This window comes from Marmota monax, unplaced genomic scaffold (genome assembly GCF_021218885.2).
Source record: "Marmota monax isolate L192 unplaced genomic scaffold, Marmota_monax_Labrador192_F-V1.1 WCK01_AAM20220418_F8-fsc00019, whole genome shotgun sequence".
Taxonomy (NCBI): Eukaryota; Metazoa; Chordata; class Mammalia; order Rodentia; family Sciuridae; genus Marmota; species Marmota monax.
Window position 1 is genome coordinate 22,891,158 of NW_026695242.1, and position 27,734 is coordinate 22,918,891.

At 34.6% G+C, this 27,734-nt stretch overlaps 1 protein-coding gene and 1 pseudogene across 3 annotated transcripts in view; one reads left to right on the forward strand and one right to left on the reverse strand.

Annotated features, from left to right (window-relative positions):
* LOC124075944 (large ribosomal subunit protein eL22-like) overlaps positions 1-10,721 on the reverse strand; it is a 34,557-nt pseudogene extending 23,836 nt beyond the window's left edge.
* Positions 1-27,734, forward strand: part of Pcdh15 (protocadherin related 15) — a 1,685,700-nt gene that overhangs the window by 1,007,252 nt on the left and 650,714 nt on the right. The gene's annotated exons all lie outside the window — the stretch shown is intronic.

The following is a 27,734-nucleotide window of genomic DNA, read 5'->3' on the forward strand; positions in this document are numbered from 1 at the left end:
TCATGGGAGACTTCAACACACCTCTATCACCACTGGACAGATCTTCCAAACAAAAGTTGAATAAGGAAACTATAGAACTCAATAACACAATTAATAACCTAGACTTAATTGACATATATAGAGTATACCACCCAACATCAAGCAGTTACACTTTTTTCTCAGCAGCACATGGATCCTTCTCAAAAATAGATCATATATTATGTCACAGGGAAACTCTTAGACAATATAAAGGAGTAGAGATAATACCATGCATCCTATCTGATCATAATGGAATGAAACTGAAAATCAACGATAAAAGAAGGAAGGGAAAAGAATACATCACTTGGAGAATGAACAATAGGTTACTGAATGATCAATGGGTTATAGAAGACATCAAGGAAGAAATTAAAAAATTCTTAGAGATTAATGAAAACACAGACACAACATATCGGAATCTATGGGACACATTGAAAGCAGTTCTAAGAGGAAAATTCATTGCTTGGAGTTCATTCCTTAAAAAAAGAAAAAACCAACAAATAAATGATCTCATACTTCATCTCAAAATCCTAGAAAAAGAAGAGCAAAACAACAGCAAAAGAAGTAGAAGGCAAGAAATAATTAAAATCAGAGCTGAAATTAATGAAATCGAAACAAAAGAAACAATTGAAAAAATTGACAAAACTAAAAGTTGGTTCTTTGAAAAAATAAACAAAATTGACAGACCCTTAGCCATGCTAGCGAAGAGAAGAAGAGAGAGAACTCAAATTACTAACATACGGGATGAAAGAGGCAATATCACAACAGACACTTCAGAAATACAGAAGATAATCAAAAATTATTTTGAATCCTTATACTCCAATAAATTAGAAGATAGTGAAGGCATAGATAAATTTCTTAAGTCATATGATCTGCCCAGATTGAGTCAGGAGGATATAGACAACCTAAACAGACCAATATCAATTGAGGAAATAGAAGAAACCATCAAAAGACTACCAGCTAAGAAAAGCCCAGGACCGGATGGGTATACAGCAGAGTTTTACAAAACCTTTAAAGAGGAACTAATACCAATACTTTTCAAGCTACTTCGGGAAATAGAAAAAGAGGGAGAACTTCCAAATTCATTCTACGAGGCCAACATCACCCTGATACCTAAACCAGACAAAGACACTTCAAAGAAAGAAAACTACAGACCAATATCTCTAATGAACCTAGATGCAAAAATCCTCAATAAAATTCTGGCCACTCGGATACAAAAACTTATCAAAAAAATTGTGCACCATGATCAAGTAGGATTCATCCCTGGGATGCAAGGCTGGTTCAATATACGGAAATCAATAAATGTTATTCACCACATCAATAGACTTAAAAATAAGAATCATATGATCATCTCGATAGATGCGGAAAAAGCATTCGACAAAGTACAGCATCCCTTTATGTTCAAAACTCTAGAAAAACTAGGGATAACAGGAACATACCTCAATATTGTAAAAGCAATCTATGCTAAGCCTCAGGCTAGCATCATTCTGAATGGAGAAAAATTGAAGGCATTCCCTCTAAAATCTGGAACAAGACAGGGATGCCCTCTCTCTCCACTTCTGTTCAACATAGTTCTCGAAACACTGGCCAGAGCAATTAGACAGACGAAAGAAATTAAAGGCATCAAAATAGGAAAAGAAGAACTTAAATTATCACTATTTGCAGATGACATGATTCTATACCTAGCAGACCCAAAAGGGTCTACAAAGAAACTATTAGAGCTAATAAATGAATTCAGCAAAGTGGCAGGATATAAAATCAACACGCATAAATCAAAGGCATTCCTGTATATCAGCGACAAATCCTCTGAAATGGAAATGAGGACAACCACTCCATTCACAATATCTTCAAAAAAAATAAAATACTTGGGAATCAACCTAACAAAAGAGGTGAAAGACTTATACAATGAAAACTACAGAACCCTAAAGAGAGAAATAGAAGAAGATCTTAGAAGACGGAAAAATATACCCTGTTCATGGATAGGCAGAACTAACATCATCAAAATGGCGATATTACCAAAAGTTCTCTACAGGTTTAATGCAATGCCAATCAAAATCCCAACGGCATTTCTTGTAGAAATAGAGAAAGCAATCATGAAATTCATATGGAAAAACAAAAGACCCAGAATAGCAAAAACAATGCTAAGCAGGAAGGGTGAATCAGGCGGTATAGCGATACCAGACTTCAAACTATACTACAGAGCAATAGTAACAAAAACAGCATGGTACTGGTACCAAAACAGGCGGGTGGACCAATGGTACAGAATAGAGGGCACAGAAACCAATCCACAAAACTACAACTACCTTATATTTGATAAAGGGGCTAAAAGCATGCAATGGAGGAAGGATAGCATCTTCAACAAATGGTGCTGGGAAAACTGGAAATCCATATGCAACAAAATGAAACTGAATCCCTTTCTCTCGCCATGCACAAAAGTTAATTCAAAATGGATCAAGGAGGTTGATATCAAATCAGAGACACGCCGTCTGATAGAAGAAAAAGTTGGCTACGATCTACATACTGTGGGGTCGGGCTCCAAATTCCTCAATAGGACACCCATAGCACAAAAGTTAATAACTAGAATCAACAAATGGGACTTACTCAAACTAAAAAGTTTTTTCTCAGCAAAAGATACAATAAGAGAGGTAAATAGAGAGCCTACATCCTGGGAACAAATCTTTACTCCTCACACTTCAGATAGAGCCCTAATATCCAGAGTATACAAAGAACTCAAAAAATTAGACAATAAGAGAACAAACAACCCAATCAACAAATGGGCCAAGGACCTGAACAGACACTTCTCAGAGGAGGACATACAATCAATCAACAAGTACATGAAAAAATGCTCACCATCTCTAGCAGTCAGAGAAATGCAAATCAAAACCACCCTAAGATACCATCTCACTCCAATTAGATTGGCAGCCATTATGAAGTCAAACAACAACAAGTGCTGGCGAGGATGTGGGGAAAAGGGTACACTTGTACATTGCTGGTGGGACTGCAAATTGGTGCAGCCAATTTGGAAAGCAGTATGGAGATTTCTTGGAAAGCTGGGAATGGAGCCACCATTTGACCCAGCTATTCCCCTTCTCGGTCTATTCCCTAAAGACCTAAAAAGAGCATGCTACAGGGACACTGCTACATCTATGTTCATAGCAGCACAATTCACAATAGCTAGACTGTGGAACCAACCTAGATGCCCTTCAATGGATGAATGGATAAAATAATGTGGCATTTATACACAATGGAGTATTACTCTGCATTAAAAAATGACAAAATCATAGAATTTACAGGGAAATGGATGGCATTAGAGCAGATTATGCTAAGTGAAGCTAGCCAATCCCTAAAAAACAAATGCCAAATGTCTTCTTTGATATAAGGAGAGTAACTAAGAACAGAGTAGGGTCGAAGAGCATGAGAAGAAGATTAACATTAAACAGGGATGAGAGGTGGGAGGGAAAGGGAGAGAGAAGGGAAAATGCATGGAAATGGAAGAAGACCCTCAGAGTTATACAAAAGTACATACAAGAGGAAGTGAGGGGAAGGGGAAAAATAATATAAGGGGGACAAACGAATGTCAGTAGAGGGAGCAGAGAGAGAAGAGGGGAGGGGAGGGGAGGGGAGGGGAGGGGAGGGGAGGGGGGGGGAGGGGAGGGGGGATAGTAGAGGATAGGAAAGGCAGCAGAATACAACAGACACTAGTATGGCAATATGTAAATCAATGGATGTGTAACTGATGTGATTCTGCAATCTGTATATGGGGTAAAAATGGGAGCTCATAACCCACTTGAATCAAATTGTGAAATATGATATATCAAGAACTATGTAATGTTTTGAACAGCCAACAATAAAAAATTAAAAAAAAAAAAAAAAAGAAAAACACTCTTCATTGAAAACTATATTCTAATGAGACTTTTAGATCTACAAAGTCAATTTCTTTAAAAAAAAACTTTGTTTATGTATTTATTTATTTGTTTATTTATTTATTTATTTTTATGTGGTACTAAAGATCAAACCTTGTGCCTCACACATGCCAGGCAAGCACTCAACCACTGAGCCACAAACCCAGCCCCCAAAGGCCATTTCTTGAAAACAAATATGTAACATATCAAGTTGTGATATGTATTGTTTTAAAATTGGAGAAACATAAAACCTGAGAGAGTGCAAAGTAAACTATTTCAGACAGAGTGGAAAAATAGGCTTCTTAGAGAAGAGAAGCCTGTACCTGAATAGAGACAGAGAGTAAAGGAGGCTTCCAGCCATGAAGGTGTCTGGGAGAAGAGCATCTCAGGTGAAGAACAATTCAGCCATCAGACTATGAAGTGAAAATGCCTGCCATGTTTAAATTATAGCAAATGGCTAAAGCCAAGTGAGTAACAGGAAAGAATAATAATAATAAAAAAAACTAAGCTTTGAAAATGTTTTTCCATGTAGCACAATTATCTCATGACCCAAACTGTACAAAATTAGTTGCCTCCTTATTAAATATAATTTAGCTTTTTAAGTAGGTGCAAAGATCTAATTCTTATAAGCACACTTAGGTGATGAGATAAGTGCATGTAACAGAGACAGCTTTTACAACACAGAATCACTCTAGGGAGTTTCATGAGATACTAGAAGCTTCACAGGTTGGAGACAGTGCAGCAGGAAAGTCTTCTATGCTATAATTCTATACCTTCTTTACTTTTTGCTGGTTGCCTCTCAAAATCTCAATAAAGTTTGATATTTTGATCCATTTTGATTTCCTTCTTACTATATCTAGAAATATATTTATAGGTAAATTATAAGAGTCTCTTTGAGCTGGGTGCAGTGACCCACGCCTGTAATCCCGGCAACTATGGAGGCTGAGGCAGAAGGATCACAAGTTCAAAGCCAGCCTCAATATCTCAGCAAGACCCTGTCTCTAAGTAAAATATGAAAATGGGGCTGGGGATGTAGCTCAGTAGTTAAGTGGCCCTGGGTTCAATTCCAGGTACCAAGAAAAAAAAATTCTCTTTGAGTTAATTAGAAAATGTTTCAGGCAGCAAAACAGTTTCAACATAATATTTAATTGTAAAGCATAGTGTCCTTCAGCTATTACAGTAGAAACAAAAGGTTATGCTACTTTATTGTAGGAATGTTTTAGCCTTGCCATTTGAAAAGATAAATCATCATTAGATTTTATGACACAATAAAAATATATCCAATAAGATTGAAATAATTAAAAGAAGAGAAAATGAAATATTATAATATAATTTTATTGTATTTATCTTTCAAAAGTATTCTTTTTACTAAAAATATATATAGGAAAAAAACCTATGTGAACTTGTATATGATGATGAATTTTCAGATACAACATCAAGGACATGATCTATGCAAGAAATAATTGACAAGCTAGACTCCATTAAAGTTAAAAACTTTTCAGTGATAATTAATATAAGAAGCATGAGAAGAAGAACTATGGACTGGGAGAAAATATTTGTAAAAGATACATCAGATAAAAGTTTATTATCCAAAATACACCCAGAAACTCTCAAATTCAATAGTAGTAAAACAACACAATTGAAGAATGTGCCCAAAGCCTTAACGAGACACCTAAACAAACAAGATATACAGATGAAAAATAAACATATGAAAAGATATCTCACATTACATCCGTGAAATATGAATTAAAATACTGATATCACTAATCAACTATTAGAATCTAGGCCAATATCTGGAACACTAACAGTACCAGATGCTGGTTAAGATGTGGAAAAAATGGAACACATTCCTTGCTGATGCAATGCAGAATAACATAGCCATGTCAAACTGGTGTTTACAAGAAGATGGGAGGGGAGGGGAGGGGGGATAGGAGGGGATAGAAAAGGTAGCAGGATACAACAGTCACTAATATGGCATTATGTAAAAATGTGAATGTGTAACCAATGTGATTCTGCAATTTGTAATTTGGGGTAAAAATGGGAGTTCATAACCCACTTGAATCAAATGTATGAAAGATGATATGTCATGAGCTTTGTAATGTTTTGAACAACCAATAAAAAAAAAGAAGTTGAAAACTTAAAAACAAAAAATCAGTACCCGAATATATAGAGGAGCTAATTGCCAAATTTAAGATTAAAACCAAGACATCCTTCTGTAGGTGAATGGGTAAACTGTAGTGTGTAAATCCAGGCAGTGAAATATTATTCGACACTACAATAAATGAGCCATCAAATCATGAAGACATACAAGAACCCTAAATGCAAATTATTAGGTGAAACAAACCAATCTGAAAAGGATACATACATTTAATTCCATCTGACAATCATGGAGAAGGCAAAACTTTGGAAACAGGGTAAAAGACCAGTGTTCCCAGAGGCTGGGCGGTAGTGGGGATCATGGAGGATTTTTATAGCAGTGAAAATGTTTTTCATTATAGTATAATGATGACTACATGTCCTTATGCATTTTTTTGATGTCATAAAGAACCAATACCAAGTGTGAACCCTAATGTAAACTATGGTCTTCAGGTAATAATGACAAGTCATCACAGTTTTATCAGTTGTAACAAATGTACCACTCTGCAGAGGAATATTGGTAATGGGAGAAGCTATGCATATACCAGATATATGGTATATGTGGGTTAAGGAGTATATAGTATATTGTTGTACCTTCCTCTTAATTTTGCTGTGAACCTAAAACTTCCCTTAAAATAAGCTTTTAAATATAAAAAAATGCCACAAATTCATTGTATATATTACATTGTATATAAATGGTCATGATTCATTTTATTTGTGCACAAGAAATCTTGTACTCATTCCTGCTGAATAAAAATATTGAGGTAAATTTGCATAAGATAAAGCACAAGAAATCAAAATTTTAGTTACATGAGTTTTGACAATTACCTACCCCTGTGTAGATGCTATCCCCAGCACATAACAAACATTTTCATCAGTTTGGAAAGTAACATAATTCTCCTCTCCAGTCATTATTTATTTATTTGCCCATTGTTATCTTTATCACCATCATAATAATAATATTTAGAAACATGTTACGCATCCTTGTTGAAATCCAGTATCTGTTTTTTTAACATTTTTTTTTAACTTATAGCCACAGTGCTCTAATTAGAGAAAAACTGGTTATGGCTACTCCCTAGAGAGACCAGCTGGTCATTTAGGTCAAGTTTCAGTAGGTACAAGCACCTAGCTGGGGAAAGGAAGGGCCAGAGGCTGGTCCACAGATCTGGAAACACAAGTCTTTGGCAGCAAATCTGGATGTGATTGAACTCAGGAGGAAAGATCACAATAACCAAAGCCATGTATGACAACCACTTGACAAAATGCAAATGTGTTTATGTATAATAAGAAATATAATTGGCAAAGGGACTGGAATGTATGAATTTGTTAGATAATAATGTTTTCTACCTGCAGGAACACAGAAATTGGAAGCCAAGCTTTAATTCAAAAAGTACAATCGGGATTAAACTAAATGAAAGGAATTAATGGATGGTAATGATTTGGGTTCCACCAGTTTTCCTAGACAAGTGATTCCATTTAGGTAGCAGGAATGGGTGGATTAAGTGTTTGATTTAAAGCACCCTTTACCTTGGCAGTGCTGAAGAGAAAGCAGCATATTCTTTCTCTCCAATTTTTATGGTTCACTTTCCCCTAAAAATGTGGCATATTTCTTAATACATAATATCATAATTTCTAAATGTTGTAGACATTAATGAATGGCAATAATGTTGAAATCAACAATTTATAGAGTTTTGCTCTGTCTTATGCTAGGTTCAATGATAAGAATCTCTGTTTTAAACTTGATCTTCATAAAAATCTAGAGATAGAATTATATTCCTATTTTGTTGTTGGGATAATGAATATACTATTTTCCAGTCTCTCCTTAAGAGGCACCAAATAGTCATTTGGGAGGTTATATTCATTCCTGGCTTTCTCATTAAAACAAAGAAAAAGATTTTTTTTCTAGTTGGGCCCCTAATTCATAACAGGAAACATTCTTAATGGGAAACTGAGTAAATTCAAGTAGTACATTGTATGATATCCTTTTCTGAAGTTAATTAGTTAAAGTTTGCTGTGATTTTAGCCTGAACATTTTATTTGAAATAAACTATCTGTTACACTAAAGGTAAATCTGGAAATAGGGTTCAAAAGGCTGTTGCTGATATTTTTTTAACATGTATGATTTCCATTAGTGAAAAGATAATGCCAACTTTTCTCTAAATTTAGCCATATTTCCGAACCTTCTCAATGAGGAAAGGCAAAATTCAGTTTTGCCTTAAATTAGATATGCTCATTCACTCTAGCCTAAATGTATAACTTACTTTAGCATCTTGCAAGGAATCATTTCTGATATGTAATCATTTGGAATGAATGGATAAAACAATTAACAAAATTTAAGATTTTGGTGGATTCAGTAGCATGTGGGAAAAATAGGGAATCCATAAAAACTGCTGTGAGTTAGTGTTTTATTTCAGGTGACAGCATTAATTAATTAATTTGTAATTAGGAAACAGCACTCTTGTTCTCTCTACCATTTTCTCTCTGTGTTCTTGGGAATAAGCCAATTAGCATCTCTTGGGGTTATTCATTTGTCTCTTTAATTTTTTTCTTATGAAATAACCATCCAGATATTTAATTTCCTTCAACATGGAACAGATAACAAGATCTGTTATACATTTAATTTCTCAGAATTATGGTTGTATTTTTTAAAGTATTTTGTTATGGATGGACTGAGTTATTTTTTTTATTATTATTACCACAACACACACAAACAGAACAGAGGATGAATCCAGTAGCTGCCACATTATTAAACCTGAAGCTAAAACCCTAGTTTGACAGATACTGTCCCTTGGTGAGGCAAGCTGATGCTCTTCCTGTTAAAGATATTGCTAATTGAGCTACAACCCACAGATGTAACGACTTCTTGCCACAATTATTTATCAAGAAACTTTGTCTGCAAGTTTGCTTATACTCTTCAATGCACTTGTTACTCTTTTGTCGACTGAGCAGATAGTAATTTGGATACTACCTGACAGCTTGATATCTCCTGTGCACTTATTTTGACTGAAAAGGTAACATTGTACTGAGGTGGATTTGCATTTCAATCTGTTGTCAGTTATACCTGGAAAATCCAGATGCTGACACAATTACACATGTAGAGCAGTGGCTTTATTCACATGCAAATACAAACACACCAGAGAAAAAGAGTTGCAAAAGCAGAAATATTGCAGGCCATCAGATTGATGGTCTGTGGTTTTGTGGTCACAGTAGACCCAGCTTTAGGATGATGGCATTAGCAATAACTGTGTATATTTCAAAACCTGGACAGTAATGTAGATTTATTTTTTAAAAAGAAATGTACCAATGATAAAGTGCATCAAAATAGCAATCAAAATGCAAATTGTTTTAAAATCTGTGGTAGGGTTTCAAGTATCACTTTTCTTTTTATTAGGGATTGAACCCAGGGACACTTAAGCACTTTTGATTAATTTATTTTTATTTTGAGTCAGGTACTACTTTTCTGAAATCCACAGACAAAAATTCATGAAGACAAAGTCATATAGAAAGATTTGAATCTAAAATATGAAATATGATATGTCAAGAGCTTTGTAATGTTTTGAACAACCAATTAAAAAATTTAAACCCTCATTTTTATTAAAAAAAAAAAGAAAGATAAGTATGAAAAAGATAATTGACCTATCTGGGCTTAAAGAAACCCTTACTTAATAGTTTTTTTTTTTTTTTTAACTTGCAATTATTCAATTTCAGTTCTTCAGTTACATATATACAAAGATTAACACATACTTAATAGTATATACTCAATAATCATATGCTTTTGTACTTAATTTACTGCATTAGTCAAATACACAGTAACTACCAATTTAAGTTAGGACTACTTTTACAGAGATAATGTAACCTAGGAAGTGAAATAGTACATTTGAAGAGAAATTTCACATGTCATCAGTTCATTTTACTAAATATTTTACCATAATCACTTGTAATTGGTACATATATATGGGAAATAAACAAAAGAAAAACTACAGTTAGATTCTCATGAGCCTGATTTGATATGATCAGTTGCTTTTTTGTTTAAAATAAAGATTTTTAGACATTTTAATTGTTTTATTTTTAGTTATACATGACAATAGAATTCATTTTATGTAATTATAAAAGTACAGAATATAATTTGTTCTGGTTCAGCCCAATACTTTCCTCTCCCTCCCCTTTCTCTAACCCCCCTTCCCTTCCCTCTATTGTACATATATTTTTTCTGCTATTTATTTTTATTATTTTTTTTGGGGGGGGGCTTTCCAATTTTTATTCAAGAACGCCTAGAAAATATTCCAAATAAAATAGTTTTAATACTCATCTTTCTCCTCCTCTTTATCCTGGTTATTAATCTGTTAATCTAGAAATGACATAATTTTTACCTCTCTTTGCTCTTTGTGACTACTCACAAACAATCATGTAGATGATTCTTCAAATATTTTTGGTGACATATTTTAAATACCTTTTGGATGTTACAGTGATCTTGCTATTACTCCTTTTGATGGTCCTGACCCCTCCACTAAGATCCCCAACTTTTCTCTTCATTTTGATTTCTGGAGTAACTGCTCAATATCAGCAGAGTCCGTGATTCCATCTTCTACAGGTACAATTGAGGTTGAACTGAAGAACCTGTTTCTTTTTAGTGTCTTCCTTTCACTACACCTTTTTCATGGGTGCCATCATGGCAGTGGAGGCAAAGAGGGAAAGTTGCTTTCTTAGGGCCAACGCACAACACATCATAGTCTTTTCACTAGATGACACTTTTGTTGATGAAGATTACATATCCTGGATTAAACATCGTGCCTGAGCTGGTTTTACCCCTTATTTACTTTTGACCCTTGCATTTCTGTAATTAACATTTTTTGTATACATATTTTCAAGTTGCAAGCCTTCACTTGGAAAATCTGTTTCAGGACTTCTTTAGTTTCTTTCTCAAATGGTGCCATTAATCTTGCATCAGATATTATAAATATAATCTCTGGGTGCTAGCTTTGTTGTGAGTGTCCTCAGTGATTATTTTCGGGATTATTTCCATAAAGACACAAGATGAGCAGCTATTTGATGTTAGAATTTTAGTTAGGAATGTTATGTAGGTTTTAATTTTTTTCTCATGATTTGCCTGTTTATTTTCACAGATTATTTTCTAGTATCTTCTAACATTTGACATATCTTCGATCTCATTTGCTTTGTTCACATTACTAGAGTTTCTAAATCAGTGAAGAAGGAAATAATTCCTATATTTACTTATTCAAAATTAAAAATGGTGTTGTGAATGGATAATTATGATTGTAATGCATTCCACTATTTTCATGTATGTAAGAAATAAAAAAATCAGGTAGAGAAGGTAATAGATTTACAGATTTTATAATGCATTTACTAGTTGACAAGAAGACATAGGTAATCCATCTTATGGCATTGCTGAAATTCGCTCATGTGAATCATTTTTGAAAAATTCAACACCCCTTGATTATGTGGTAAATAAAGGGTAGAGTAAGTTTCATTAACATCCTATGATGTAAAATTTTTATTAAGTATGCAAGCTGTATTACTTCTAGCCATGCTGGAGTAATTTACTTATTGCATAAAAACTACAGAGCAAGCAATTTCTTTCACTTAAACTTATGAAAATGTAGGGTATACCTTTACACATGACTAATGAAAAATTGAGTATTTACAAATTGATAATCTTAAACAAAATTTTATTTTTATATATTCTTTGATATGAAAAGTCTAATTCTAGCTATCTTATTACAGAATGTCTTGTATTAAGTCAGACTAGTGTACATGAAAATATTTCTTGCAGCATTTTTTTAGTGAATTATAGGAAGCAGATTAAATATCACTCAATTAGAAAATAGTTTATTGTTATGCAACATTATGTAATAATTTTAAAGAATTAGTTTCATGTCTATATACTTGCAAAGTATCATCTAAAGTACTCTCAGGAACACTCACTGTTAGAAATCCCCATCTAAGCCAAGAAATATAAACAACATTAATCATACTTAAAATTTTGGAGACGAAATTATCATGGTGATTTGAGTGGTTTCTGAAGATTAACCCTAAGGTCATAATGTGCAAGAAATGTTTTATGAACCATATTAGGACCATTGACAGAAAAATATAAGCTGAGGCCCAAAGAACATCATTTCTAAAATAGATTCACATGATGAGTAAGTCCAAATTCTAAAAGCTCAAGATAGTCAATGTCCATCTTTAATGAAGAAAGGTCTTTTTTCTTGGGGTGAGGGAAGGAGTGTGTGTGTTTGTGTGTGTGTGTGTGTGTGTGTGTGTGTGAGAGAGAGAGAGAGAGAGAGAGAGAGAGAGAGAGATTGATTTTATATATCTTAAATATATAATAAGACATTATTAAAAGAATAAAAGGACAAGTTTAGCATTGTATGGAGTGGCAAAACTTATGAAATTAATCTAAATTATCTTGATACTACAGAAGAACAAGGGAGCACATAATGAACAAGCAGCTTGTATCTTGGTGTTTAGACTGAATATTGCTTCAGGCCTTTCTAGGACATTGCCATGCTCCCTTTATAAGGAACAGCTCACTGTGGAGAGATACTCAACACCATACAACTACAAAGCCTATAGGATGGAAGCTGGTGAATGTCAGAAATGTAGAACTAATTGGACATGGAAATATTCTTGTCCAAGGATACCTAAGAGTGTTCTGATAATTTTACTAGTTTGTGTTTAAAAACTCCATGGACTCTTTCTCTTTTTACTAATGATTAAGGGGGTAGGACAGAAATAGCAAGACATTTCAAACACTTTGAAAAGAGGAACAATAAAAATGGGTACTTCTATCAATGAAGTGACAAGTTAAAATTTCCAATTTTGTCAAACACAGTTGAATAATATTTTTGCTGTTACCAAATCCATAACTCTCTAGCAAAGAAAACTATTAATATATCTTGAAAATGACCCCAAATCCTTCAGGATATTGAAAACTAAAAGCAAGTGCCAGTTGCATGCAAGTAGGAAGTATTCAAATTAACCTACCAGATTGTGTTCATCTCTCATCTCTACAGTTATATCAAGGTTATGCTATTTACAAATTAGATGTGTAACACAGTGTAGTGAGAATAAGAGCCTTTCAGAGCTATATGTTTCACATAAATATTAGATAGGCATTTCTTTCAGCCTTCATTTATCACTTTGTTTTTTTGAGGGGGGTCCTAGGAATTGAACCCAGGAGTGCTTAATCACTGAGCCGCATCCTAGCCCTTGAGATAGAAGATAGATAGATTATAGATATATAATTATTATATATTATATATACATACATACACACATTATATACAAATGTATTTCATTTAGAGCTGAATTGCTTAGGGCCTTGCTAAATTTCTGAGGTTGGCTTTGAACATATGATACTCCTGCCTCAGCCTCCCAAGCCACTAGGGCATGTATCACTTCTTGTATGAGATTCAACCTATCTAATACTCATCTCCTTAAGAAGTTCAGTAAAGTAATTACTTTTTAATTGGGATTTCTGCTGAGTTCAAAATACTGTAGTTCCTATAACAGTCTTATGTCCAGGACTATTCCAGTGATATTAGCTATATAATCTCTTAGCACCTGCAAATTGACAAGTTCAGGTAAGCAGTAAATCCTTCCACCTCAGGTGATTTTAACCATGATTAAGGGACATTCTAAGAGAGATTGGTGATCATTATGATATATTTCACTTGTTATTTTTCCTCATCAATCTTGAAATGTGACAAAGACTAAAACTGGAATTTCAAGGGTAAGAATTCTAATATACATATTCAAGGCAAAGTTGATGTTTGGACAAGAAAGATAACAATCATGGAATTCCCCTTAAATGGGAATAGCAAGATTTAAGACATTACAGCAACGATTACGGGTAAATCACTAAGAGTTCATAGAAGATAAGTCAGAATGCCAATAAATATATATATTTATTGGCATAAATATATATTATTTTTTTAAAAGCAAAGATTGTACAGGAAGAGAAAAGTCATAGTAGAATTCACTATAGTGGTTGATGTTACTCTTGCCCCTAGGGAAGCTGAGCAAACTTTTGTCAACATGTTTATAGAAAAACTATAGCAGACATTTGCTCTTTAAAAATTTCACCAATATTAAGTTAGAACCCAAATGGCTTGTCCAGATTGCCTGTGTATAAATTAGTAGAAGATTTAAAATAATTAAGAAGGTCAAATTCATTTTAAATCTCAATCTCTCTCTCTCTCTCACACACACACACACACACACACACACACACACACACACACACTCCACACAAATCCAGGAAATAGATTGAGTTACTTAAAAGTTTAACTTAGGTCTTATATGTGCAGAAATGTTAGAAATTTACTGAATACAGTTACTTATGATTGATTACTCCCCCCCCCAAAAAAAAAAAGTACTTTATAAAATATCTTTTCTTCACAAGTCAGGAAGTTTTGAATGGTTTACTGTCTCTAAAGAGGGATAAATTGACTCTGAGGGAGAGATTGCATGACTGTGTTGAGGTTTGTGAATTATATTACTATAACTGAATCAAAGCACTCAATTTTGTCTCTTCATATTTAGAGGGTTTTTTCCTTTAAACTTTAAGGATAAAATGGAAAATAGAACACATAATTACCCTGAAATCAGAATTAATTTTCCCAATACATCCTTCTTTTCTTCCACAGTACAGAATGATTTTCCAATGACTTTCAGGATTAGTTTTCTCACTCTGCTTACAGTTGTCGACCAACATCTTTATTCAAGAAACTTCTGTCTCTAGTGCTTGATGGATTGCATGGAAATATCCCATTTTTTCATCTGTAAGGCTATTGATTTGAGTTTTATTCTGTTTTTGTTTCAATACTTTTTTTTTCAAATATTTCAATAAAAACTGAGTTTTGTCTGGCAAAGAGGCTATTTTTCATTCTGTTTTTAGGTATTACTACAATAATTTTGGCTCCAGACTCTTTATGATGAGAATTCAGTTCCTCTCTCTTTCAAGGTCTACTACTAAATACTTTTAAAGGGTGCTCAAGAGATGGTTCCTAGAATTTGCAATAGATTCTTTTTGTTGTTGTTATTTTAGAATTGGATAAGAATCCATTCAGTTTTCATAAGAAATCTTTTATGTGTAGCCTCCAAAATACTCTGTCCTCCCTGTGTACAGATTTCCTGAAATCGTCAGGTTTGGAGAAAATTTAGGATCTCCCAGTCACCTCTGGATTATTCTGACTCTATCAATATTTTTAGCATCTAATTATTTTATTAACTCATGAGCATTTATATAGACCTGGGAATGTAGAATATATATATTGTTAGAAATATCCTACATTCCTCTACAAATGCCTATGCCCCTTGTCTAGACTTTGGATGGTTTATCATAATGATTGTTAGTTCAAACTAAGATGTGGGCAAAAAATAAGAAGCTTGTTTATTTCTGAAAGATATTTAACTTTTAGAGGCAATTAAGATTTCTGAATTTCAGGCTGGACAAGAGTTAAGAAAAACATGTCAGAAAAAGGGGTTAAATCCAGGCATGTTACATGCCTGTAATCCCATCAGCTTGGGAGGCTGAGGCAGGAGGATCTTGAGATCAAAGCTAACCTCAGCAGTGGCAAGGCGCTAAGCAACTCAGTGAGACCCTGTCTCTAAATAAAATACCAAAATAGAGCTGGGAATGTGGATCAGTGGTTAAGTGCCTCTGAGTTCAATCCCCAGAACCAAAAAGAAAAAAAAAAAAGAAAAAGAAAAATGGGTTAAAGGCTGAGAGTACCCAACAAACAATAGGGGAAATTTAAGGACAGGGTAAATGGCCATTGAGTTCAAGTTGTAATAGGAATTTCACTTCCTTTCTATTCTAAGATTCCCCTCAAAATAATAATTTTGTTTATATCAAAACTTTACAATAAAGTCCCTGTAATTTTAAGTTATTCATGGTGAGATAATGCCTTTTGAAAGATAGTCATGTGACTAGATTGATAATGAAAACACATAGGAGAGGTAGGGTTCCAGCCTGTGAAAGACATACATGTAGACTTAGAATGAAAGTATGAGAATATAGCAGCAGCTGGCAGTAAGTCTTGCTATTTACAGATTATTTCTCAAGCTTTCAAATGAATGGACAGCTTTCTAAAATCTCCGAGTCAACAATCTGATATTCTTGGTTAAACACACTGTTTTATTAATTTATTTTATTTATTTCACTGCAATGACAAAACGACCTGACAGGAACAATTTTAGAGGCAGAAAAATTTACTCTGATCATGGTTTCTGAGGTCTCAGTCAATAAATTGTGACTCCATAGCTCTGGGCACAAGGTGAGGCAGGACATCACTGCAGAAGCCTATAAACCCCAAAGGCATGCTCCCAAGGACACACTTCCTTCAGTGACATCCTACCTGCCTTCAAGTACCACCCAGTTAATCCCTAGCAGGGAATTAATTCACTGATTATGTTAAACTTCTCATAACCCAATCATTTCACCTCTAACTTTCTTGTGTTGCCTCACAGGAGCTTTTCTGGGAACATATCTAAAGCACCACACATAAGCTTTTTTCATAGAAGACATCTTACAGAATAAGATGCTCATAGACAAAGCTAAAAAAGGTTAGTGATACCAGTCTGAAGAGGAAATTTCTAAACTCACTTGCCTCCGGGCTGATTGGCTCTAGGAATCAATTCCTCAGGAACAATTAAAGCTTTTAAAACATCTTCCTTGACACTCATATATTATAAGGACAGAGTCAATGACCAATTTAGTAATAAGACAGATTTCCATCAAACATGAAAATTTTGAAAAGTAACCAAGATCATATCTATTTTAAAATAGATCTTATTTACTAGAAGACAGAATAAAATTAGCACTTGGAAACTTAAAAAAACAAACAAACAAAAAAAAACCATATCATAGTTCAGGTTCAACTCAATGCTTTTCATTTCAGTTAAAAAGATTCTGGAATCCCCAGGGATTCCCTAGTGAAGCATAATGTTTCCAAATCTTAGGCCATATCAGAGAGGAGAGTCAAGTAGAACTCAGTAATGCTTATAATTTATTGATCTATTCATCAGATAGTCTATTCATAAAGCACTCCCGAGTCTATTAGAATACATTACAAGTGAGCACACCACTTTGAACTTTAATGGTGTTTCATAGGGATCAGAGTAGGACTTTTATAGAGCTTTAGGTTCTGTACTCAAATATTTAAAGCACATTTTCAAAGCCAGGAGATAAGTGGGATTGGGAAAAGTTCATGATATTAGTTTAAAATTGGTGGATATAGTGAGGTAAATAGATTAAAGAAATAAATGATCATTTCATAAATGAACGGTTTGTTCAGATGAACATGCTATTGTCTCTGATAAATTTATTTGCATGAAATTCATGGGAAAATTATTTACAAAAAAAAATAGTAGATAAAAGTTTAATGGAATCAATAACTATATTATGTCATGAACTTTAACCTGAATCTATATTGATTTGCCAATCAGCTCATTTCCACTATCATAATCTTCCATAAAATTAGTAAGAGTTAATACTCACAGGACAGTTACTATACACTATGTGGCATCCAATTGGGAGTAATTGTAGGTATCAGAGTAGTCCAGTTAACAAGAGTCTTGAAATGATTTAGTTGAAACTCTAATTGATGTGGCTTAAAGGGAAAATTCAAATGATATTTTCATCATTGCCTCTTACTGAAAATTATGTTGGCATATTTTATTTATTTTAATAATGTGCTTTATACGATTGAACAATAATTTACAGAAATTAAAAATATCTCTATTTTCTATTTGTGAGCTGCAGGGCAGTTCAAATACATTTTTGAGGTCCAAAAAAAAAATTGTACTATATTGTTGTGAGAAATAATAGTATTTTTTAGGTGACTGTAAATAAAGAATATTGAAAAAAAGGAGATTCTTAAAAATACGTATATTTTAAAAATCTGCTTGAAGTGTATACAGTAGTCAAAATGATGGTTTAGTATATTTCAAAGTCAATTAGTATATATGTGTATTTCTCCAAGCAGGAAAGAGAATATGTTACTTAAAATGTTGAGATGTTGTAGTATACCAAAGAGAAAATTAAATTTTTAAGATAGTTTAATATCTATTAAACTATTATATCTATTATAGTTTATTATCTATTTTTATTACATTTTGACCCCAAAATTATTCTTTTAAGTCATTTTCCAGCTGGTTAGTTTATTTGTTTTTAATGTGTTTCTTTCCTGTTATAATTCATAAATGTTTATTTAATCCCATAATGCCCAAAGCACACATATATTAAAAGCAGCTGCTATAACACTTTTAATTTCTAGATTAACATTCCTTTGATTTGATTTAGTGTATCTTGTTTTTGTTCAGAGGCAATACAAATGCCTTAATTCAATATGGATTCAGATTTATCCCGCTGACTGTTTAAGTTTTTGTGCATGTAATGTTTTTTTCTCCTTTAGCATTCAGAGAATTTAATGTTTTACTACATTTGTTGAAAAAACTTTAGTGCTGGGGTTGTGGCTCAATGGTAGAGTGCTCACCTAGTATGCATGAGGCACTGAGTTTGATCCTCAGAACCACATAAGTGTAAAATAAAGATATTGTGTCCACTTAAAACTAAAAATAAATATTAAAAAAAGAGAAAATAAAACAACTTTAGAGGACTGGTGTTATAGCTCCATGATGGAGTGTGTGCTTAGCATGTGAAAGCCTCTGGGTTTGATCTCCAATATCACAAAAATTTAAAATAATATAAATAAAACAATTTTGAAGATTAACATGAGCTTTATGTAAACAGATATTTTCAGTTTTCTTTTATACTGTGAATGTAACTGTACCATCTATTAAAAAACACAAATAGCAATATCCTTTATTAAAAATCATTTATTTGAAAAATTGCCGATATTTACTGAAAGAAAGTCTATGAAGATTCAGCTCTCCATTGTTTAATATAGTGTCATAGGAAGTTGATGAAGCAAGCAATCTATCCTTTAATTACATGACTAAATTTAGTATAGTGTCTAGTTTTAGTATATACATGGCCATCTATAAGTATATCATTAAATTTCCTTAAACTCAAAATTGTGAATTTTTTTCAGGAAAAAAAACGATTTCTTTTTCTTGGGGGTCTGTTGCTAGAGTTATTGTGTCCCTTTGTAGGAATTCTAAATTATCTTTAGAAACCACTAATTATTTTATAATATGTCCCATATGAGTTTTTTATGTTTTTTTATGTCCCTACACTTGTATATGTACATATGGCATATCAATCGCCTGTACTAATTTTATAGAGTGGTTTTCATAGCAAAAGGGTTTCTCCTGGAGATATCTCCAAGGGTGAGGGTTATGTAGATTATGTTGGCTTTGGTTCAGGTAGGTACTTTTGTGTAGGGTCTTTGTAATTTCTAGTTTTGTGTAATGTCAATGGAAATCTATAATCCATGTTGGTGTAGTCCATGGATGTTTCAGTGTTCTGGGGTTCCATCAATATCAGGGATGTTTTTCTCTTAGATGGGGCGAGTTGGCTGGCATCTCCAGGAATATTATGCGTACATGTCAGGTTGGGGACCTATCTGTTTTTATGGGTACCCTGGGAGTGGACTATTCTGGCAGCCCCCCTTGCAGTTCCATAGAACTCCAGGCAGGAAAGGTCTCAAGATGGTGCTATGCAGCAGGAACCTGGGTTCAGGCCCAGGAAGCAGGGTTCAGGTCTCTGTAGGTGAAAGAAAATAAGAGGCACTGTTGAGATGGTAGTAATTCTTTATTCGGAAAATGCAATAGCCCCAGCCAGTTCCATTTAGCCCTCAAACCCCTTCCAGAGGCCTTTTATTATATGCAGGCCAGACAAAGAAGGCACATTGCCAACAGATAAATCAGTGGGCTCATGCCCACAAGTAAATGTTTATGACCTTGAGTACATGTACTGAATCAGAGTGTTTATGACCTTGGCTACACAATAAAAACATAGCCCATCAGAAACCTTGCTGAAAGAGCCTAACTATAGTCATTTAGGGCCTTCCCCACTGTTGGTAAAGGTACAAAGGTGAGCTGGACTCTCACCAATTCATACTACTGGTAGCCCTGCAGCTCCCCAAATTATGCTTAGGGCCTATGAGAGCTGGGGGCTTCTCTAGCTATAAGTACTCCAGGGATTTGTGGCATTAGTAGGGACCTCTGGAGGCTTCCATCTTAATCTCTCCCCAGTGAGCAGAGGCCCTCTTGGTTCAGGGTTGAGACAAGTGGGTAGATATTGTGTGCTTAATTCCCCTCTTTATAAAGTCTTGTGTATCTCCATGCTCCAAGATGTCTCTACTATATTCCCATTGCATTCCAACACTGGTTAAGACATTCCAGTTTAATAGGTATTTGTTTTTCTTTGTTCCTTATCCGTTTTTTTTTTGTTGTTGTTGTTGTTGTTGTTGTTGTTTTTTTGCATGAGGAGGTAACATTGTTAGGCATCTATAGTAATGAATATTACCAATGTCCTATTTGTAAATTTGTAATAGTACCTTCTAAACAATCCAGAGATAAATAAAAAAATCATAATCAGAGGAAAATTGTGAATAATAAAAATTCAAACTTTTGAGATCTGCTTCTAAACTTCTTGAAGGAAAATTTATAATCCTAAATGCTTGTATTTTAAAAAAAGAAAGCCTGAAAAATCAATTAACTATGCATCCATTTAAAATAATGGGGGATGAAAATATGGCGGCGTAGGGAGTGCATCACCCCCATGTACCGCGTCACTGTGCGGGAGAATGACGAGTTAGAACGGCTAAAAGCTATCTTGTTAGGAATTTCCAGCAAAATTGGGGTGCTCCAAAACCTAGAGGAAGGATTTCCATCGCATGAGGATCAGCTACGGGGTCTCAAACGCGAGCAATTTGTCCGCACGGAGGGTCACGCTGCTTATTCAGCAAATCGCCCCGCGGCTAGAGTCTGCGGCGCGTGCTGGGAAACGACGAGATAGCAACGCAAAGATACAGCGCTGTGGATTCTGCAGGCTCCTGCCAGCTGTGCAATCACTGTACTCAGTACTGAATTCTGGGTCTGAGACAGGGGAAGGAAGCGGTCCAATTCGGTTCTCCACACCTGTCAGACCACAGAGGAAGCCAGCGGCCACCATCTTGGAGAGCTGACGTCACCATCCATGTTTTCGACTGATCGCAGCTATAGAACAGGTAATTTCAGGCTGCCATTTGCCTGCATCTCGCAGACAAATTACTCAGGCTCAGTGCTAAAGAACCCGTGGAAACTGCTTCTTGGAGCCTGCTCCTAGCAGAACATACACCGAGCCTGGAGCGGCTGAATTCTGGCTCCCGGAACTGCTCTGGCCCAGGGCTAAAGAACCAGCGGAAACTGCTTCTTGAACCGGGTCCTGCTGAATACTGTGGAGGTAAATACCAACCGAGCCTTCATAGGCAGTGGCAACAGGATTGAGACGGGACTTGTGAGGGCCGGTCAGGACTCACCCGTTTCTTTTGTCACTCAGCAAAGGGAACGAAATGCTGCCATTTGCATGGGATACCAACATGGCAGAGATATGATGTCATCAGAGAGCGGTGGAGGAGATAACTTCACTGATACCAGCGGCGACAGAAACAGTTGGTCTCCTGGTAAAGAAAGTGAGTCACATACACCCGAGTCTCTCTCACTTTGTCATCAAGCCAGAGGGGTAGAGCAGAGCCGCCGCCCGCGCCTGGAACAGGCCCAGCGACCTGCCGGCATGGTAGTCACTACACCCCAATTGGAGTAGGGACAGAGCAGAGCCGCCACCAGTGCCCGCAAGGTAGGCAGACCTGCGACCGACCGGCGGAACAGGCCCATCGGGCTGCCGGCGTGACAGTCATGTCACCCCAATTGGAGTAGGGGCCGAGCAGAGCCGCCGCCCACATCTGGAACAGGCCCAACGACCCGCTGGCGTGGTAGACACATCACCCCAATTGGAGTAGGGGCCAACATCACCCTGATTCCTAAACCAGACAAAGACACTTCAAAGAAAGAAAACTACAGACCAATATTTCTAATGAACCTAGATGCAAAAATCCTCAATAAAATTCTGGCAAATCGGATACAAAAACATATCAAAAAAATTGTGCACCATGATCAAGTAGGATTCATCCCTGGGATGCAAGGCTGGTTCAATATACGGAAATCAATAAATGTTATTCACCACATCAATAGACTTAAAAATAAGAACCATATGATCATCTCGATAGATGCGGAAAAAGCATTCCACAAAGTACAGCATCCCTTTATGTTCAACACTCTAGAAAAACTAGGGATAACAGGAACATACCTCAATATTGTAAAAGCAATCTATGCTAAGCCTCAGGCTAGCATCATTCTGAATGGAGAAAAATTGAAGGCTTTCCCTCTAAAATCTGGAACAAGACAGGGATGCCTTCTCTCACCACTTCTGTTCAACATAGTTCTCGAAACACTGGCCAGAGCAATTAGACAGACGAAAGAAATTAAAGGCATCAAAATAGGAAAAGAAGAACTTAAATTATCACTATTTGCAGGTGACGTGATTCTATACCTAGCAGACCAAAAAGGGTCTACAAAGAAACTATTAGAGCTAATAAACGAATTCAGCAAAGTGGCAGGATATAAAATCAACATGCATAAATCAAAGGCATTCCTGTATATCAGCGACAAATCCTCTGAAATGGAAATGAGGACAACCACTCCATTCACAATATCCTCAAAAAAAAAAAAATAAAATACTTGGGAATCAACCTAACAAAAGATGTGAAAGACTTATACAATGAAAACTACAGAACCCTAAAGAGAGAAATAGAAGAAGATCTTAGAAGATGGAAAAATATACCCTGTTCATGGATAGGCAGAACTAACATCATCAAAATAGCGATATTACCAAAAGTTCTCTATAGGTTTAATGCAATGCCAATCAAAATCCCAACGGCATTTCTTGTAGAAATAGAGAAAGCAATCATGAAATTCATATGGAAAAATAAAAGACCCAGAATAGCAAAAACAATGCTAAGCAGGAAGTGTGAATCAGGCGGTATAACGATACCAGACTTCAAACTATACTACAGAGCAATAGTAACAAAAACGGCATGGTACTGATACCAAAACAGGCGGGTGGACCAATGGTACAGAATAGAGGACACAGAAACCAATCCACAAAACTACAACTATCTTATATTTGATAAAGGGGCTAAAAGCATGCAATGGAGGAAGGATAGCATCTTCAACAAATGGTGCTGGGAAAACTGGAAATCCATATGCAATAAAATGAAACTGAATCCCTTTCTCTCGCCATGCACAAAAGTTAACTCAAAATGGATCAAGGAGCTTGATATCAAATCAGAGACATGGCGTCTGATAGAAGAAAAAGTTGGCTACGATCTACATACTGTGGGGTCGGTCTCCAAATTCCTCAATAGGACACCCATAGCACAAGAGTTAATAACTAGAATCAACAAATGGGACTTACTCAAACTAAAAAGTTTTTTCTCAGCAAAAGAAACAATAAGAGAGGTAAATAGGGAGCCTACATCCTGGGAACAAATCTTTACTCCTCACACTTCAGATAGAGCCCTAATATCCAGAATATACAAAGAACTCAAAAAATTAGACAATAAGAGAACAAACAACCCAATCAACAAATGGGCCAAGGACCTGAACAGACACTTCTCAGAGGAGGACATACAATCAATCAACAAGTACATGAAAAAATGCTCACCATCTCTAGCAGTCAGAGAAATGCAAATCAAAACCACCCTAAGATACCATCTCACTCCAGTAAGATTGGCAGCCATTATGAAGTCAAACAACAACAAGTGCTGGCGAGGATGTGGGGAAAAGGGTACACTTGTACATTGTTGGTGGGACGCAAATTGGTGCAGGCAATTTGGAAAGCAGTATGGAGATTTCTTGGAAAGCTGGGAATGGAACCACCATTTGACCCAGCTATTCCCCTTCTCGGTCTATTCCCTAAAGACCTAAAAAGAGCATGCTACAGGGACACTGCTACATCGATGTTCATAGCAGCACAATTCACAATAGCAAGACTGTGGAACCAACCTAGATACCCTTCAATAGACGAATGGATAAAAAAATGTGGCATTTATACACAATGGAGTATTAGTCTGCATTAAAAAATGACAAAATCATAGAATTTGCAGGGAAATGGATGGCATTAGAGCAGATTATGCTAAGTGAAGCTAGCCAATCCCTAAAAAACAAATGCCAAATGTCTTCTTTGATATAAGGAGAGTAACTAAGAACAGAGTAGGGTCGAAGAGCATGAGAAGAAGATTAACATTAAACAGGGATGAGAGGTGGGAGGGAAAGGGAGAGAGAAGGGAAATTGCATGGAAATGGAATGAGACCCTCAGGGTTATACAAAATTACATACAAGAGGAAGTGAGGGGAAAGGGAAAAATAATACAAGGGGGAGAAATGAATTACAGTAGATGGGCTAGAAAGAGAAGAGGGGAGGGGAGGGGAGGGGAGGAGGGATAGTAGAGGATAGGAAAGGCAGCAGAATACAACAGACAGTAGTATGGCAATATGTAAATCAATGTATGTGTAACTGATATGATTCTGCAATCTGTATATGGGGTAAAAATGGGAGTTCATAACCCACTTGAATCAAAATGTGAAATATGATATATCAAGAACTATGTAATGTTTTGAACAACCAACAATAAAATAAAATAAAATAAAATAAATAAAATAAAATAATGGGAATGTGCTTGTGTATGTGGGTTTGTGTATAAAAAAGAATATGTCTAAAGAAGATCAAATAAATGATGAAGAGCATAAAATACTGAAATAACACAGCAACAAAGACAATGATTAGTTCTTTGATCAATTTATTTAAAAAATGATCAATGAAAATATAAATAGTAAAATAAAAAATATTAAAACTCATATGGGACATATGCTGGAAACAGCAATTACTATTGCCCGACACAGAAAACTTCAGGCTCAAATGATTTTATAGAAGCAATACAAGAAATATCTAAAAATTATAATGTGAGACTAACTCTAAATATCACAGGAAAATTCTGTTACCAAAGCCAGTTTGGAACTATGAAAAAGAAGAACCACAGGTGAGGCTCACACACATAGTGATAGAAATTTTTCTAATACATCATTAATAAACTGAGTGGAGCAATGAAAAGACATTAACAATGCATTATAGACCAAATTTGATTTATTTTGGGAGCACAAGTCATTTTATTATAAACATTCTATTACCATAATTTCTCACATTCACCTAATAAAGACAAAAAAGACATTGCTTATATTAGTAGTTATAGTAATGTATTTAAAATAATTTAATCATTATTCAAACAGTAAACGCACCCTCTGGAAGGGGAAAGATGTACAAGTTGGTCAATAGGTAAAATTTTACACTTAAGAGGGAAAAGTTTTGGTGCTCTGTGACATAGTAAATATAGTTAAAAATAATAAATTGTATATATATAAAACAATAAAAAGAGTGAATTTGAATATACTCACCATAAAGAAAATGTTTTAAGGTGATAGCTATGCTATTTGCAGTGACATGATCATTATATATATACATTGATCAAAAAAACATCATGTTATATCTTACAAATATGTATAAATATTATGTGTCAATCAAAATAAATTTTATAAAAGCCAAAAGCACCATGATATTTAATAATAAATCAATATAATACTTATTTTCATAATCAGAGAGAAGAAAAGGATGTTATCTTTTATTTTATTGGACTCTTGACAAGTCCATTAAGGTAAAAAACAAAATCATTTGGATCTAAAAGTAAGAGTCAGTACTGAATTGTGGTCATGAGTTCTTTCTTTTATATTTCATTTTTATTAACTTATTGTTAATTGTGCAAGTTAATAGGTTCCCTGTGACATTTCCATGCATGTATATTGCATGTCTTGGTCATGTGAACTTTCCTTTCTACCACTCTTTCCCTTCCCCCTTTCCCCCATGTACCAGCACAACCCCCCATCTTCTTAAACACCACTTCTACTTTCAGGTCACCTTTGTTTTTTTCCTTTTTAGTTTCCACACTAAAGAAAGAAATTGAAGAAGACACTAAAATGACTTTTTATAACTCATAGATTGATGAACATTGTATCAGAATTTCTTCAACATCAGTAGACATTTGTAATGGCTGATTAATTTATCATTTCATGATAAAATCCAAGTAGCCTCTTTCATTTGAAGTGGATCTATTAACATGTGACAGGTGACTTAGGAGCAGGAACTGAGCTTGGATACTACATAGGTGAGATACAAAGAGCCATAAAAATGCCTAACTATAATACTGATTTTTCTAGCACAAACCCCAATGGTACAACATCCCCCACTCCTCTTATATAGTACCTGGGATACACTGGGCTAAATGCTAATTTTTTTTACCAGAATGGACCCCATAGAACCACACACTTCTTTTGCTATATCTAATTCCCCTTTGGCTCACTTGTTGATATTTTTTTTTCCAAAGGTCATGAAAATGTATTCTGCTTGGCAGATTACAAAATAAATGTTATCTGCAAATGGCTCTGGGAAATATAGTTTTATGTTTTCTTTGCTTGACATTATAAAAAATACAGACATTAGACTGGATGTCTAATGTCTATTTGCAAAGTATTTCAAATTATAATGTTTAATAAAAGTATATAGTGTTGACTTTTATAAGCATTTTTTGTATCAATATCTTCTTGTTTGATTATTTTGTTAATGGAATAGTCCCTGTACTAAAATTTTCTCAGTTAAAGGGTCCTTTCTAAAAGTATTGCTATATTTCCTTTTAAATTTCTTTCTTTCTTTTAAAGATATAAATTATAACTCCACAAAAAATCATCTAAAAATTGTTTTCTTATTTCCTAACAAATCCTTGATATTATTCTTTTAATCAAATGTTTGACAATTTGAAAAACAAAATATCACTGCATTTTAATTAACATTTGTTTTCATAATAAGCCTTTAGGCTTATTTTTTCTAAAATATATTATGTATTTTTCTATTATTCAAAGAGTTGTAATAAATTAAATATTATGTTATGAGTTAGGATATTAACATAAGTTTTATTTAGTAAAGTGTTCCATAAAGCAGTATTGGAGCTATTTTAGTTAAAGAATGAAGTTTTTTACTCCAGACAATTATGCTTTGTGAGTTCTTCAATCTAATCTAATAATTTTTACTCTTTTATTATTTCATGCATAATGAAATCTGCCTTCTTTAACCTTTTTTTCCCACACATTTTCTAATTTGGTTAGTGTTTTCTAATCTATTTTGGGTCTCTCCATAAGTGTCAAATTTATAAGCTTAGCAGTGCAGACATCTGGAATCTTGGGGATAATATTTTTATCATTTCCTATTTTCTTCTTCTAGTTATGATAATTTAAATTTTCTAAGAGACAAACTTCTGATGATAGAAATATTACCATTTATGGGGTAAAAATAATTCACAAAAAATAATTCCAGCACCATATTGAAGTAAATCCATTGAGGAAAGAGATAATAAAATGCTGTTAATGCAACAGAAATTCTGAAAAGTTTGATTTTCACTCATTGGAATGGTGCTCACTTGTTGAATATTTTCGAGAAAATTACTGTGTACACACAGACACATAATACTAAGAATAAAAGGTTGATTTTAATAATTATAATTAGAAACCATGTAGCTTAGAAAGCAATGGAAAAAGCAATGACCAACT